We start from the raw sequence: 15,220 nt of genomic DNA, 5'->3' as shown, positions 1-15,220 counted from the left end.
TTTTCACATACTTCCAACTTCTGCTCTGCTATCTCCAAATTATCCTGAAAGTTACCAATCGATTTCACCAACACTGCCATTATGTCCCATATTGCCTCTAAAGTTTTATATTATCTGGCTTTGTAGGCATTTGAAAACAGGGTCTTAAATTGGACTCACCCGTTTTTAACACTGGCGATATTCCAGCCAGTTGATTTTCCCCCACTATTGCTGAAGTCGCTTCTTTCAATGTCTCAGTGTCCTCCTCCCGAACCGGGTTTGATACTGGGGGCACGAGAATCAAGTTTTCTGCCCCTGCTGTTCCAGAGTTCTCAGTCATGCTGCAGCCCTTCGGCATCTTCTGCCCTCTGACCTCCTTCTACTGAGCCAATCGCAACTACCTCATGGGTCTGCTGCTCAGCTGTCGGGCAGCCGGGAGGAGTTGCAATGTTGGGCTTCCGAGGATCCGGGGGGCTAAGGGTGACTTCTCCAGGGGAGTCCAGCGCTTCCTCGGTGGCTCTCTCAGCGGAGCTCGCTCCACCCATCTCAGATAACTTCATATGCGTCCACTAAGGTATCAACCGTTGTGTGACCATAAGCTCCTCATCAGAAGGATAGGTGCGGAGTTTGCCCTTCCGTTTAGCCGGCATTTTTGCTGAGAAAAGTTTGCAGGTATCAGGAGCTCAACAAATATGCGTCTGCCTACGCCGCCATCTTGCCTCTAGAATTGCTTCTTCAGTGGCCACCCTACTGGCTCAGGTAGTAGTACTGCAAACTGCCATGTGGAAGACTTGGGTTCAGTACCTGGAGAGGTCCTCCACTCCTGGGGCTGGCCACTACTAGAGATGCTGCAGAAGCAGTGTTCAAAGCCCCTAGGGGGAGGCAGACCCAGACATTATATAATGTCAACACCTAGTGGCTGAATTTAGGGCCCATGATTTCAGGGTTCCAGAAGGAGCTATAGAGTATGATCCCCGCTGATGGCTCTCACTACAATGGCTGAGCTAGGTGAGTTGGGAGGGGACATAAAATTCTTGGATAGTTGTGAATGAAGGCTCATGGAGCAGGATTTTCAGCCCTGGTTACAATTAAGCTGGAGGTCTAAAGGAACAGGAGGAAACATCCTGATCTTTGCCAGACAAGAATTCCTTGTTTTACACAGTTACTGCCAAGTGAAAATGAAATATGAAGCAGTGGACATATTCTTTCTGGAGCTGACACTGGTAGACTTGTTCTATGATGAAATCCACTCCAGAAAGAACACATCCTCAGTGACATATTCCTATTTTCACTATGAAATAACTAAGCATGTGGAAGGTGATTTTTAACTAGTAAACTGAGCATGTGTGAAGTGGAAATAATGGGGCAGCTACGCACTGACAGGTTTCATTGTTATCACTCAAGGGGCACTTTAAAAAACAGATATTGTACAGGTTAAGAACAAGTCATAGCTTTTTCAAGAGATATTTTCAGAGCTCTCAGCATTTATTGATACAAACAGCATTTGGCTGTTCTGTTGGCCAGGTGCTGTGACAAGTGTTCCCTTGGTACTTCAAGCTGCAGCTGGTTTGAGAAGCCGGTGTTTGTGCTAAAAAAATCAAACACCGGGTTTTCCAGATGGTAGAATGCAGCAAACTTAGTACTATATATAAACCTTTATTACAGCTATCTTCAGGGCATCAAAATAATGACATGATATTGTTGTGCATGAGTTTATGGCTGATTGGGTTGAGACTAAACCTTGGAAATTACTTGTGTGAAGTGAATTAAACTTTGCATGAGCACATAGTGTGCACTAAATATAGGGCACGGTGACCTACTTTTTTCCACGTCAGACTTGATTCATATACCTATTAGAGAGTTCATCTTGAAAATACCATAGTTTGAATTTGATGTTTTCCTGCTTGCCTCTGCAAATTTAACTTTAATTTTGGGGGTTTTGTTTTAATATTTTCTGCATGTAGCAATGCATATAAAATGCATTTTCAACCTGACTCACTCTAAGAGTGACTTACAGTCTCAAAAGGAAAGAACTTTCAGTTTACAAATTGGTCCCATGCATTTGTCTGTCCCCTTGGCCATTCAGGAGAGTATGAGGAACTGAATGAGAGTATGTAGCTCCTCTATTATACTACAGAGGGACCTGGAACACTGTTGGTAATGGAGCAAAATACTCTCTTGATTCATGATAGGCCTTCAACTTTAGAAAAAATAACTTCTAAAATATTTTAGCATTGTATACTCTTAAGGGGCTATTTCAACCTAGCCAATATTGTGAGTTGACTTCCTTAAAATAGCAAATTAATGACTTTTGGGGATAGGTAGAGAAACCAGATTGGATACTTATATCTCCCATGCTGTTTGGCTACATGTAATTTGTTTAATGTTAATGGTTATTTCCATTTTTGTTAATAGGACATGGAGTTGTTATACCTGCTTTGTTAGCCCTGTGTATGTCTAATAAGCACTAGAGAAATGATGATTCATAGTGGAAATTATTGAAATATTTGCTATGGCTTGCTGTAGCTAACATGACTCGAGACATACTACTAAAAACTAAGGGACCTATGTATTGAGGATTAGTGTTAATGTCAGCACTAAATGCACATTAGCTAATGCTAATGCATTAACAGTGTTAATGCATTAGCATTAATGCATTAGAAAGGTTAATGCATTAGAAAGGTGGAAAGAAGGAAGGTGGAAGGAAGGAAAAACGATTACCATCATGGTTAAAAGGTGAGGTGAAAGAGGCTATTTTAGCCAAAAAAAAACCTTCAAAAACTGGAAGAAGGATCCATCTGAAGAAAATAGGATAAAACATAAGCATTGTCAAGCTAAATGTAAAACATGGATAAGACAGGCGAAGAGAGAATTTGAAATGAAATTGGCCATAGAGGCAAAAACTCATAATAAAAACTTTTTAAAATATATCCAAAGCAAGAAACCTGTGAGGGAGTCGGTTGGACCATTAGATGACAGAGGGGTTAAAGGGGCTCTTAGGGAAGATAAGGCCATTGCAGAAAGACTAAATGAATTCTTTGCCTCTGTGTTTACAAATGAGGATATTGGGGAGATACCAGTTCCGGAGATGGTTTTCAGGGGTGATGAGTCAGACGAACTGAACGAAATCACTGTGAACCTGGAAGATGTAGTAGGCCAGATTGACAAACTAAAGAGTAGCAAATCACCTGGACCGGATGGTATGCATCCTAGGGTCCTGAAGGAACTAAAAAATGAAATTTCTATTAGTTAAAATTTGTAACCTATCATTAAAATCATCCATTGTACCTGAAGACTGGAGGGTGGCCAATGTAACCCCAATATTTAAAAAAGGCTCCAGGGGTGATCCAGTGAGCCTGACTTCAGTGCCGGGAAAAATAGTGGAAACTATTCTCAAGAACAAAATTGTAAAACATATAGAAAGACATGATTTAATGGAACATAGTCAACATGGATTTACCCAAGGAAAGTCTTGCCTAACAAATCTGCTTCATTTTTTTGAAGGGGTTAATAAACATGTGGATAAAGGTGAACCGGTAGATGTAGTGTATTTGGATTTTCAGAAGGCGTTTGACAAAGTCCCTCATGAGAGGCTTCTACGAAAACTAAAAAGTCATGGGATAGGAGGCGATGTCCTTTCATGGATTACAAGCTGGTTAAAAGACAGGAAACAGAGAGTAGGATTAAATGGTCAATTTTCTCAGTGGAAAAGGGTAAACAGTGGAGTGCCTCAGGGATCTGTATTTGGACCGGTGCTTTTCAATATATATATAAATGATCTGGAAAGGAATACGATGAGTGAGGTTATCAAATTTGCAGATGATACAAAATTATTCAGAGTAGTTAAATCACAAGCAGACTGTGATACATTGCAGGAGGACCTTGCAAGACTTGAAGATTGGGCATCCAAATGGCAGATGAAATTTAATGTGGACAAGTACAAGATGTTGCATATAGGGAAAAATAACCGTTGCTGTAGTTACACGATGTTAGGTTCCATATTAGGAGCTACCACCCAGGAAAAAGATCTAGGCATCATAGTGGATAATGCTTTAAAATCGTCAGCTCAGTGTGCTGCAGCAGTCAAAAAAGCAAATAGAATGTTAGGAATTATTAGGAAGGGAATGGTTAATAGAACAGAAAATGTCATAATGCCTTTATATCGCTCCATGGTGAGACCACACCTTGAATACTGTGTACAATTCTGGTCGCCGCATCTCAAAAAAGATATAGTTGCGATGGAGAAGGTACAGAGAAGGGCAACCAAAATGATAAAGGGGATGGAACAGCTTCCCTATGAGGAAAGGCTGAAGAGATTAGGGCTGTTCAGCTTGGAGAAGAGACGGCTGAGGGGGGATATGATAGAGGTCTTTAAGATCATGAGAGGTCTTGACGAGTAGATGTGACTCGGTTATTTTCACTTTCGAATAATAGAAGGACTAGGGGGCATTCCATGAAGTTAGCAAGTAGCACATTTAAGACTAATCGGAGAAAATTCTTTTTCACTCAACGCACAATAAAGCTCTGGAATTTGTTGCCAGAGGATGTGGTCAGTGCAGTTAGTGTAGCTGGGTTCAAAAAAGGTTTGGATAAGTTCTTGGAGGAGAAGTCCATTAATGGCTATTAATCAATTTTACTTCGGGAATAGCCACTGCTATTAATTGCATCAGTAGCATGGGATCTTCTTAGTGTTTGGGTAATTGCCAGGTTCTTGTGGCCTGGTTTTGGCCTCTGTTGGAAACAGGATGCTGGGCTTGATGGATCCTTGGTCTGACCCAGCATGGCAATTTCTTATGTTCTTAAATGCATGCTATTTATTTTATTTATTTATTTATTTACGGATTTTTATATACCGGGGCACGTGAATCACATCACCTCGATTTACATATAACTTTAATTCAGCATAGCGCTTTACAATATAACATTATAAGTGAATGAATACAAAACAATGTATAACTTTGTATTAGGAGAATAAATATCAAGCTATTAGTGTCTATAGAAATAAACTATCGTGCCTAATCAGGTAATCTCTGCAGTTAAATTACAGAACTCACTGGAAGGTGAGGGGGTTTCTAGGAGAGGAGAGGGATGAGAGGGGGGAATACCGTGTAGGATGTTTTTGTAAGCATATTAACTTTACTGTTGGCTCCTCGGTGGTAATGCTAACACATATGCAACTGATAAATTCTAGATAAATGTATTTAAATGGCCTCATTGGATATTAACTCTGGATTAGCTCCCAATGACTTTTAGATATTACTTCCCCCCTACTGGCTCTATGCAAACATAAGGAACCAATGCAAACACGTAATGCAACACATAACTGAAACTATATAATTTGACATCCGAACCATGTTTATAAAGCCTACTATATTTATTTTATTTATTTAAAGACTTTTATATACCGAAGATCATGTACTGGTACATATCGCTTCGGTTTACATATAACCAGATTGGGAATTACCATAGATATGGTGTACATAGAACAATGATTAATAATCAGAAATCAATAAACAGTAAACATGATGCATAGAGAAAACAGTAAACATAGTGCATATAACAATAAATAATAATAATAAAGAATAAATAAGAGGTAAACAGTAGGTGTAACTGTGTGGAAATAGAAAACTATTTAAACTGGTGGAATTGGATATAACTGGAACGTGGGGGATGTTAGGAGTAAAATGTGATTACAAGTATTAGATGAGAATAGTACAGTTTCAATGTGGGCCTTTCAGGAAAGCAAAAGGCTTTAAGTGAAGGCTTCCTTAAAGAGCCATGTTTTCAATTTTTTCTTGAATGTCCGCAGGCATTCTATGTTAATAATCACAGGAATCTTTTGGAAACTCTGTTAAACATCGAAACTTTGTAAACCGTTGCGATGGGGAAACCGAATGACGGTAGATAAAACTCGATAAATAAATAAATAAAAAATATGCTGTACAGTGTTAATAATTAGGAAGGTTAATAGACCACTTAAGACTGGAAATTTAACTACTCCCTCCCCCCACTAATTTAAAGTAAGTTCTTTGAACTCGTCTCCCGCATTAAGCCTTTATCATTTTTTATACCCCTCCCCCCACCCTCAGGCCAGCTGGCAGGAGGATAGCAGCTTACCTTCTACTGACTTAGCCTCTATTGTTGATCTGCCCCAAACTTTGAACCGCATGTGTGAAGCCCCTTATTTTAATTTTGGGGATGTGGTTCCCTGATCCTATTGTCACTTTATCTTTGGGTTGGTTAACACTATGTAGGGTGCACATAGTCTTTAAGGGTCACCATTCCTTTAGTGTTGCCTATTTTAGTACATTTTTTAGTAGATGAGTTCCTAAATAAGGGAAGAATAAACAGCTACAGTATTCTGTATTGGTGAAAAACAATGTACATAAACTGTCTAATGTAAAAGTAATTTATTTACAATCTGTTCACAAAACATACATCTAATTACATAATTGAAAGCTGGTCTCCTTTTTTGTCTGTAGTGTTCAAAAGAATCTTTGATGTAAATATTTTTCAAAGTTGTTTACATACAAAAAAAAAAAAAGTGAATATTCCCTGGGTTGGCTGTAGAGGCAGCAGGGGAGGGAGTCACAGTCATTGTTCATGAGGGGCACCTAGTGGCCAGATTCAGGGCCCATGATCACAGGATTCCAGAAGGAGCCCTGGTGACTGCCACTACACTGAGGGGGGACGGAGAAATACAAAAGAGGTTGTGAATGAAAGCTCATGGTACTAGATCCCAGCCCTGGTTCCCGATGAGCTGGAGAACAAGGAGGAAACTACAAGATACAAAACAAGAAATGTTGTAGAAATAATTAGGAGAGAGTTTTTTTTAAGCAATTTAATCTGTTTTCAAATAAAAAAAAATTATAAATGCCTGTGTATTAGCTAATGGAGTTGCTGAAATTCCTGAGAAAATGATTGAAAAAGAATGTAGAGTAAAGCACATATAAAGCAAGCTCAAAGCAGTGTACAGAGGAAGAAAAATATGTAGCATAAAAACTACTAAAAATCCATAATAGCACAAAAATAAAAAACACAAAAAAATCTGTTTATCAGAAATGTCAGAGTTCATAATTTCAATGAAGAAGAAAGACACAATGATGCTTAGGAAAAAAGATTTTAAAGCTTATTCCATGTGATATAAATTTGTATAGAAGTGGAGATTTGCTAAGTGATGAGTCTAAAAACTTGCAGAATATTTGAATTGGGATGCTGCCACCACCACAAACTGAAGTTGAAGTATTAATTATGAGGTTGAGAAATTTTGAATCTGAAGCAAGGATTGTGAGATGGAACAAAGATGGTTATAAAAGCATTATTCTAGAATTTCATCGATGCTGAGATTTTATCTGCAAGCAACGGATGACAGGTATTTATTTCACAGATTGATCCTACCCGCAAGTGACAAAATTTGGCTTTTACATTGAAGAGACGGTTTCCTATAATTGCAGCTTTTGTTATAACAGATTAAATCAGAAAGAAAATTTTGATCATATGGGATATTCTTTCCAAAAGCAGTATTTGCATGTGGTCAGTTTTATGTCACATTGATGAGAATGAGATCAGAAAATAGGGATGCCAATTTTTCCATAGACCAGGACTGGACACTTGAAGACCGGGGGTGGAGTGGAGGAATGGTACCCCCCTCATTTGCATACATTTTAAATCCTGCCAATGAGCTGCCTAAACAGTGTATCTATGTATCTGCAGAACCACTGGAAGCTGAGGGCTGTGCTGTGCACCACCTCCTCTCCCTATGCTGTCCAATCACAGTATGGAAAAGGAGGCAGGGATACAGCTTTTTCTCTTCCTCTAAGAGGCTGTGGGGAAAAAGGAGGATCCACCTGCAAAACCGGATATTTAGTGTCCAGTCGATATTTCTGACTGAACACTGTACAGAATTCCTGAAAACCTGGTTGTCCTGTCCAAAACTGGACAGTTGGCAACCCTATCATAAAGTAATTTGGAAAGTGGTTTGTTAGGAAGCTTACTGAATGTAAAAAAAAAAAAAAAAAAGTGTTCATGGGAAATGTCTGTCATGAAATATTTAAATGTGATGATACAATGAAGTGATTATGTTGTTTTAAATGATTGAATTATTCAATTAAAAACATTGACTAATGCAACTGGACTTGTTTGATTTAAAGGTGAATTTTAAAAGCCATACACACGTCAAAACCGGGAGATGGATGCGCATCTAGCACATGTGCAAGTCCACCTTGTGCATTTCAAAGCCAACATTTCCTTGCTGTGTTCTTACATACTTAAAATTAGGAGCACACATAGACGTGCCCATCCTATTTTATAATGAGTGCGTACCTGTCCACCAGATATAAAATTGAAGTGTATATGGGTGCCCATGCTGCTGTTTTAAAGTTACCATCCCTATGTGTAGTTCTGTGAGATGTTATTGTAAAATGAATTTGTAACTCAGAGAATTGTGTATATAAGTTTAATTGTAACATGGTATTCTATTGCTGCAGTGTAGGGATGTGCATTCGGTTTTGACGAATTAGGAAATTTGTACGATATTTCCTAATTTGTCATGGATCGGTAATGCCGAAAAACGATTGCATTTTCCCCAAATTTTCGGGGAAAATCGGTTTTCGGGTTAGCGTACACTAATGGGAGTTAGCGCGTACTAACTCCCGTTAGTTCGCGCTAACCCGAAAACGATTTGCCACAAAAAAAAAAAATTCTGAACCGCGGAAATATGAAATTTCCCATGGTTTTACGAAACCGGAAACGATTACCGGTACGATAATCGTACTGCAGTGTCCTGGTGAAATTGCTCACTATGCTCTTCGCTCACTGTGCCGCAGTTTGGTGGAAAAAAATCTAGAGTGAAAAATAAATCTTTAGTGACACATTGCAGCCAAAGTTTTTGTATGTCTTAAGGAGATTTTCTATCATCTCCTTGTAGTTGAAAGCCTTGTTGTTTCTGAGAAAATATTTTACCTTGCTGCACAAACCCAGTTATAGCTATCCATAGATTCAGTCAAAGATGTATAATACTCATTTCTGGTTTAATTTAAGATCCTTTCTTTTCTTAACTCACTTATCTTCTGCAATTCCCAAGTCAAAGGTCATATATACTGACCTAGTAGCATATCTTGAAAACTAAAGCCAATCAACAATTATGCATTTATGTTTTCAGTGAGGCAGATTTAGTAGTTTGCTTACATTCATTTCAAGAAGGACTTTGGTTGTAGACCAGTGTTTTTAAAGGGAAACATTCCAGGGACTTTCCATTTAAAAATCACTTCCCCAGTTGGGATCACGGGTGCCAAAATGTCCACAGGGTTTGTAGGTGGAAAAGTACCTTGCTAGTCCAGCCAGCAACTGCCTCGCCCCATAGCGCTACCCTTTTTTTTACAAGGAGAAATAAGTATGCTGGACAGTGTGCATAATTCTCCCTGCAAACGGGAGGTACCAGTTTTCAATGGGACATTCTCCGCAGGTAAAACACCCCTTGATCTACAGAGAATCTCTTTGAAAGTTGCCCCCAAATTGATTTAATTGTTCTACAAACCAGACTTTATTACCTCATGTGTGTTTAATAAACGGACTGTAAATACATTGACATTTTAATAGTAGAAATAAGTGAATGATAGTGAATACATTTTATATACACTGAGTAGAAAATTGTAGTTTTTTCCTCCCTTCACTTAGAATTTAGTTTACATGTGCAGAGATGCCTTTAATTCCCCTCTATTTTGATGACTAGAGTCAAAACCACAAACTTCCTAGAAGAGAGTCTGGAACACAATTCAGCTTCAGAGTATCCTTAATTTTCAGTTTTAACTTTTTACTGAGGGCATTTCCTTAGAGACAAAATTTTGATGTTATAATCTACTGCTTGTGACATCTATTGTCGTTAGGCTTGTGATGTCAGCAGCATCAAATGAATTATAAGCAACAACAACTTTATTTTCATGCAGATGCCTCTTAAAATATATATAAAAGATAAATGATGCTATGTTATGAAATGCAACTTGAATCATGTTTTAAGGATCCTAATTTTACCACTATTTTCTGAAGCATTAGTGGAACAAACCCAAGTTGTTCTAAAATAATATAAATAGGATTAGGAAGAATACATGTGTAAAAGTCATGCATATTCCATGCTTTCTGATTGGTATCTGAGTAGGTCATAGATTTTTCTTGAATTTACAGTTGGATAGACTGAAACTGTTATATTATGGAAAGCATTGACTCACCTTTGTTATTGCTTTAACAAGGAACTATAAAGTATATATTTTAATACAGTCTTTTAAATCAAATGTCCAAAATAGAAGTATTATATTTTCAGTATGACTTCTAATTTATGAATCAGACTGTGTTCAATATTTAGATACCTGATTCTGCTGCAAAGATCATAGCCCATAGCCAGATTTTTATTGCACACACTTGCTTGGCTTTAATCCTATTTCTCAACAAATCCAAATAAATGTATATGGGCAAATTCATATCTGATCCTTGCTTTGTGTACTGGTCTTCCTCTGTGTTCAGTTCTTAAGCCAGTGTTGTCTGCTTTTAATATGACGACTTACACAAGTTTATTATAGTTTTAAATCCATATGATAATGTAATTAGGTTACTGTCTTCACAGATGATTTAGGGAAACATTTGCTATCATTTGGAAAGTGAATATACCGAGTTTTCAGAGTTATAAAAAAAAAAGTGTGTGTCATAAGCAAACTAAAGGGGGTGATGTTTTCAATTTCACTAGTCAGAGATGAATGAAATAATTAAATATGTCTCTTCACAATTAAGAAATGGATGCACCATAATAAATTAGTCCTGAATATGAAAAAATCAGAATTTATCTTTGTGCAGCATCTATATGTCAAATGTTTACCAGCTAAAGTTGTTGTCGGCAGTATTTCCTTTCTCCCAGGACAAGCAGGATGGTAGTCCTCACAGATGGGTGATATCATCAGATGGAGCCAGTCATGGAATATGTTTGTCAATCAATGACCCTCGAACTAGAACTCTCGGCCCTGTTATGGTCCAGTGCCATAGATTCGATTCCCCAGGCTCAGCGCGGCTGAGGGTTCTACTCCTGGTATTTTCTCATTCCAAAGAAAACAGGTGGCCTCCATCCCATCCTCGACCTCTGGGCCTTAAATAAGTTTCTCCAGAGAGATCGGTTCAAAATGGTATCATTGGGTACCTTACTCCCGCTTCTGCTTCAAGGGGACTGGCTCTGCTCTCTCGACCTACAGGACGCCAATGCGCACATTGCTATCTTTCCGCCCCATCGGAAATATCTGCACTTCGTAGTAGACCAGTGGCACTTCCAGTACAGGGTTCTCCCCTTCGGGCTAGCCTCCGCACCCTGGGTCTTCACATAGTGCCTGGCAGTGGTGGGAGCACATATGCACCGGAACAGGGTGCATGTGTTCCCATATCTGGACGATTGGCTCATCAAGAGTTCTTCGAGAGAAGGAGCTCTTCAGTCCCTGAACGTGACAATGAGTTTCCTCCAATGACTGGGGTTCCTCGTAAACTACCTGAAATCCTAGCTGACTCCATCCCAGCGACTGCACTTCATCGGGGCGGATCTGGACATCGTGGTAGCCAAGGTGTTCCTTCCCAGCGAATTCATAGCCACCCTGGCAGGGCTAGCCAGGTCCATCCGTCGCCGTCAGACGGCCTCAGCCCGCCTGCTCCTGAAGTTGCTGGGTCACATAGCCTCTTCGGTACAAATCACCCCAATGGCCCGCCTGGCCATGAGGGTCACGCAGTGGACTTTGCGGTCTCAGTGGTACCAAGCCTTTCAAGAACTCTCTGCACTGGTCTGGAGACCACTCCACCTCTTCCTTGCCTGGTGGGCGCAGGAATCCAATCTGAGCAAGGGACTTCCTTTTCACCCCCGACTACTCAGGTGATCCTGACCATGGATGCCTCCAACCTAGGCTGGGGGACCCGTGTCAACGGCCTCCATGTGCAAGGGGTGTGGTCGAAGCCAGAGGCGAGATGCCAGATAGACTTCCTGGAACTCTGGGAGATGCAGTATGCACTCTACGCATTCAAGGACTGCCTGTCCAACAGGGTCGTCTTGATGCAGATGGACAACCAATTGGCTATGTGGTACGTGAACAAACAGGAGGGCACAGGCTCTTATCTCCTCTGCCAAGAGGCAGCACAGATTTGGGCCTGGGCCCTGTCAAGTTCCATGCTCCTGTGTGCCATCTACCTGGCAGGGACCGAGAATGTGGTGGCAGACTGCCTCAGTTGGACATTCTACCCCCAAGAGTGGTCCTAAACCCCTATGTAGCGGACAGGATCTTCTGCCAGTGGGATCAGCCGGATGTGGATCTCTTTGCATCCTCACAGAACCACAAGGTGGACTATTTCTGCTCCCTGCACAAGGAAAGAAAGGGACCAGCAGTGGATGCCTTCACCCACTCCTGGAGTGTGGGTCTCCCTTATGCATACCCTCCGATTCTGCTCATAAGCAAGATTCTTGTGAAGCTGCAACAGGACCAAGGCTCCATGATCCTCATAACCCCGCACTGGCCGTGACAGTTCTGGTTTCCGATCCTCCGTGACAGTATCGGTCCAGGAGCACATTCGCCTGGGCTCCTTGCCTGACCTCATCACACAGGATCAGGGCAGGCTACACCACATAGAAACATAGAAATGACGGCAGAAGAAGACCAAACGGTCTTCTGGTTGTTGGCTCTCACGACCTCTGGTCGTTGGCTCTCACGGCCTGGATGTTGAAAGGCTAGTGCTGCAGTCCCTTAATCTTTCGTCAATGTTTCATAAGTCCTGGTGGTTTCGCGTAAGCCTTCCATGCGGAAGTCTTACCAAGCGAAGTGGAGGAGGTTCTCATCCTGGTATGCGGCAGGGTCTTGATCCTTTCGCTTGCCCAACTCCTAGACTTTTGGATTACTTCTGGCACCTCTCAGAGTCTGGACTACAGACTACCTCAATCTGGGTGCATCTGAGTGCCATAAGTGCCTACCACCGCAGAGTGGGCGACACTCCGGTCTCGGTGCAGCCTTTAGTGAGGTGCTTCATGAGAAGCTTGCTTCAACTGAAGCCTCCACCATGTCCTCCTGTTGTGGCCTGGGACCTCAACATAGTGCTAGCGTGGCTCATGCAGTCTTAGTTTGAGCCCTGTGCTCCTGCGAGTTGAAGCACCTCACCTGGAAGGTCATCTTCCTAGTGGCAGTTACATCTGCTCGCAGAGTCAGTGAGCTGCAGACCCTAGTGACCTATCCGCCTTACACGAGGTTCTTCCATGACAGGGTGGCATTATGCACTCACCCTAAGTTCCTGCCTAAGGTGGTGACTGACTTTCACCTAAATCAGTCCATCATCTTGCCCACCTTTTTCCTGAGACCACATGCTCACCCAGGTGAGCAGGCTCTGCATACCTTGGACTGCAAGCATGCTCTCACCTCTTTTATCTGGAGCGCACCGCAGCCCACAGGCAGTCCACCCAACTCTTTGTCTCCTTTGACAAGAATAGATTTGGAGTTGCAGTGGGCAAACAGAAACTCTCCAATTGGTTGGTGGACTGCATCACTTTCTGTTATGAGCAAGCGGGCCTTCTGCTTGGAGTCAGAGTGAAAGCACACTCAGTAAAGGCCATGGCAGTGTCAGTAGCAAACTTCCGGGCAGTCCCTATCACAGAGATATGTAAGGCTGCAACATGGAGTTCCCTCCACACCTTCGCAGCCCATTATTGTCTGGACAAGGATGGTCAACAGGACAGCGTCTTTGGCCAGTCTGCCCTCCATAATCTGTTTCCAGTGTGAGAACCCAACTCTCCCTACCTAGGGCCCAGTATGAGGTTCAGACTGCCCTCGTTGTTGCCAACAGCACCCCTGTTGTGCCTGTTGCACTTCATTGGGTGCCTGTTGGCCCACTGTGTTGCGGGGGCAGCTTGGTATACACCCATCTGTGAGGACTACCATCCTGCTTGTCCTGGAGAAAGCAGAGTTGCTTACTTTGTAACAGGTGTTCTCCCAGGACAGCAGGATGTTAGTCCTCAGGAAACCCACCTGCCACCCCGTGGAGTTGGGTTCATCTTCGGTTTGTTATTTTTCACTCGTTCTTTTCTGCTTTGATACGAGACTGAATGGGGCCCTGTGTGGCTACGGGGTTAGTGGCATGCTGGGCATGCTCAGTGTGCCAGTCAAAGTTCTAGAAACTTTGACAAAAGTGTTCCGTGATAGGGCTCCATCGATGATGTCACCCATATGTGAGGACTAACATCCTGCTGTCCTGGGAGAACGCCTGTATCAGGTAAGCAACTCTGCTTTCCTTTGCTTCCGTATATGAAAAGTGTGGGGTTTTAAACTACGTGTCCTGATTGGTTTAAAACAGCTCTGAAACGAGGATTTCCGTGCTGTGGTTCAGGCATTAATTTTACGAGTACTTGACTATTGCAATGCCATTTATTTGGGCCTTCCAGACTCCACCTTGAAACTTCTACATCTGATACAGAACACTGCTGCTTGGTTAATTGCTGGTATTAACTGCCGTCAACATATCATACCAGTATTAATAGATTTACACTCGCTAACTATTAAATACAGGATACAGTTCAAATTTGTATGATGATGCTTAAACTTATTAATGCAAACTATTCTCCCTGGGTAAATTCTCTTTTAAGATTATATCAACCAATGAGATCCTTGAGATCATCACAAAGGCATCTACTTGATATACCATTGGTGCACCAAGCTTGCCTCACAGATACCAGAGTGTGCCTTCTCTGTGGCTGCACCAATATTGTGGAATTCCTTGCCTGAATTTTTATGGCGTACTGAGTGTGTAAAGACATTTAAAGGACTGCATAAAACTGAGCTATTCATGATGGCCTTTATATGAGAAGTAAACATATTCAGGATTCCATGATAGCAGGATTCCGCTTCTGATTCTACGACCTGCTGGAGGCACCAGCTATCTGGACCACACGACCTGCAGGAGGCGCCTGCATCCAAATTTGCATCCATCATCTCCTGTGATCCTCGGGACTGGCCTCGCCTACCGATGGTGGACTTACACTCATTGCCGGACCAAGAGTCCACCTCCCAAGTCACAACACAGGATGTGATTTTGATTGGATCATAGGGAGCATAAACCAGCCACCTGTACCTGAGAGCTGGACCCCTGGTTGAGGGCAGACTATGGTTCTTTGGGGATCTATGGCCCAGTATAACCTCTGACCAGTGGGTTCTGTCCTTCGTCTGTCAAGATTACCAGTTAAACCTAT

The 15,220-nt window shown here is 41.7% G+C and overlaps 1 protein-coding gene across 13 annotated transcripts in view; it reads left to right on the top strand.

Annotated features, from left to right (window-relative positions):
* The window catches only part of USP54 (ubiquitin specific peptidase 54), a 533,711-nt gene that overhangs the window by 170,444 nt on the left and 348,047 nt on the right, over nt 1-15,220 (top strand). Inside the window, exon 1 of one of the 13 annotated variants that reach the window (XM_029608956.1) lies at nt 7,330-7,351. The exons of the other annotated variants lie outside the window; for them this stretch is intronic. The gene's annotated coding sequence lies outside the window, so the exon portion shown is untranslated. Of the gene's footprint in view, nt 1-7,329; nt 7,352-15,220 lie in introns of those variants that run through there. 13 annotated transcript variants of the gene reach the window in all.

Source organism: Rhinatrema bivittatum, chromosome 7, assembly GCF_901001135.1.
Source record: "Rhinatrema bivittatum chromosome 7, aRhiBiv1.1, whole genome shotgun sequence".
NCBI classification, from domain to species: domain Eukaryota; kingdom Metazoa; phylum Chordata; class Amphibia; order Gymnophiona; family Rhinatrematidae; genus Rhinatrema; species Rhinatrema bivittatum.
The sequence above is the reverse complement of the archived record's forward strand: the minus strand, read 5'-3'. Positions and strand labels throughout refer to the sequence as shown.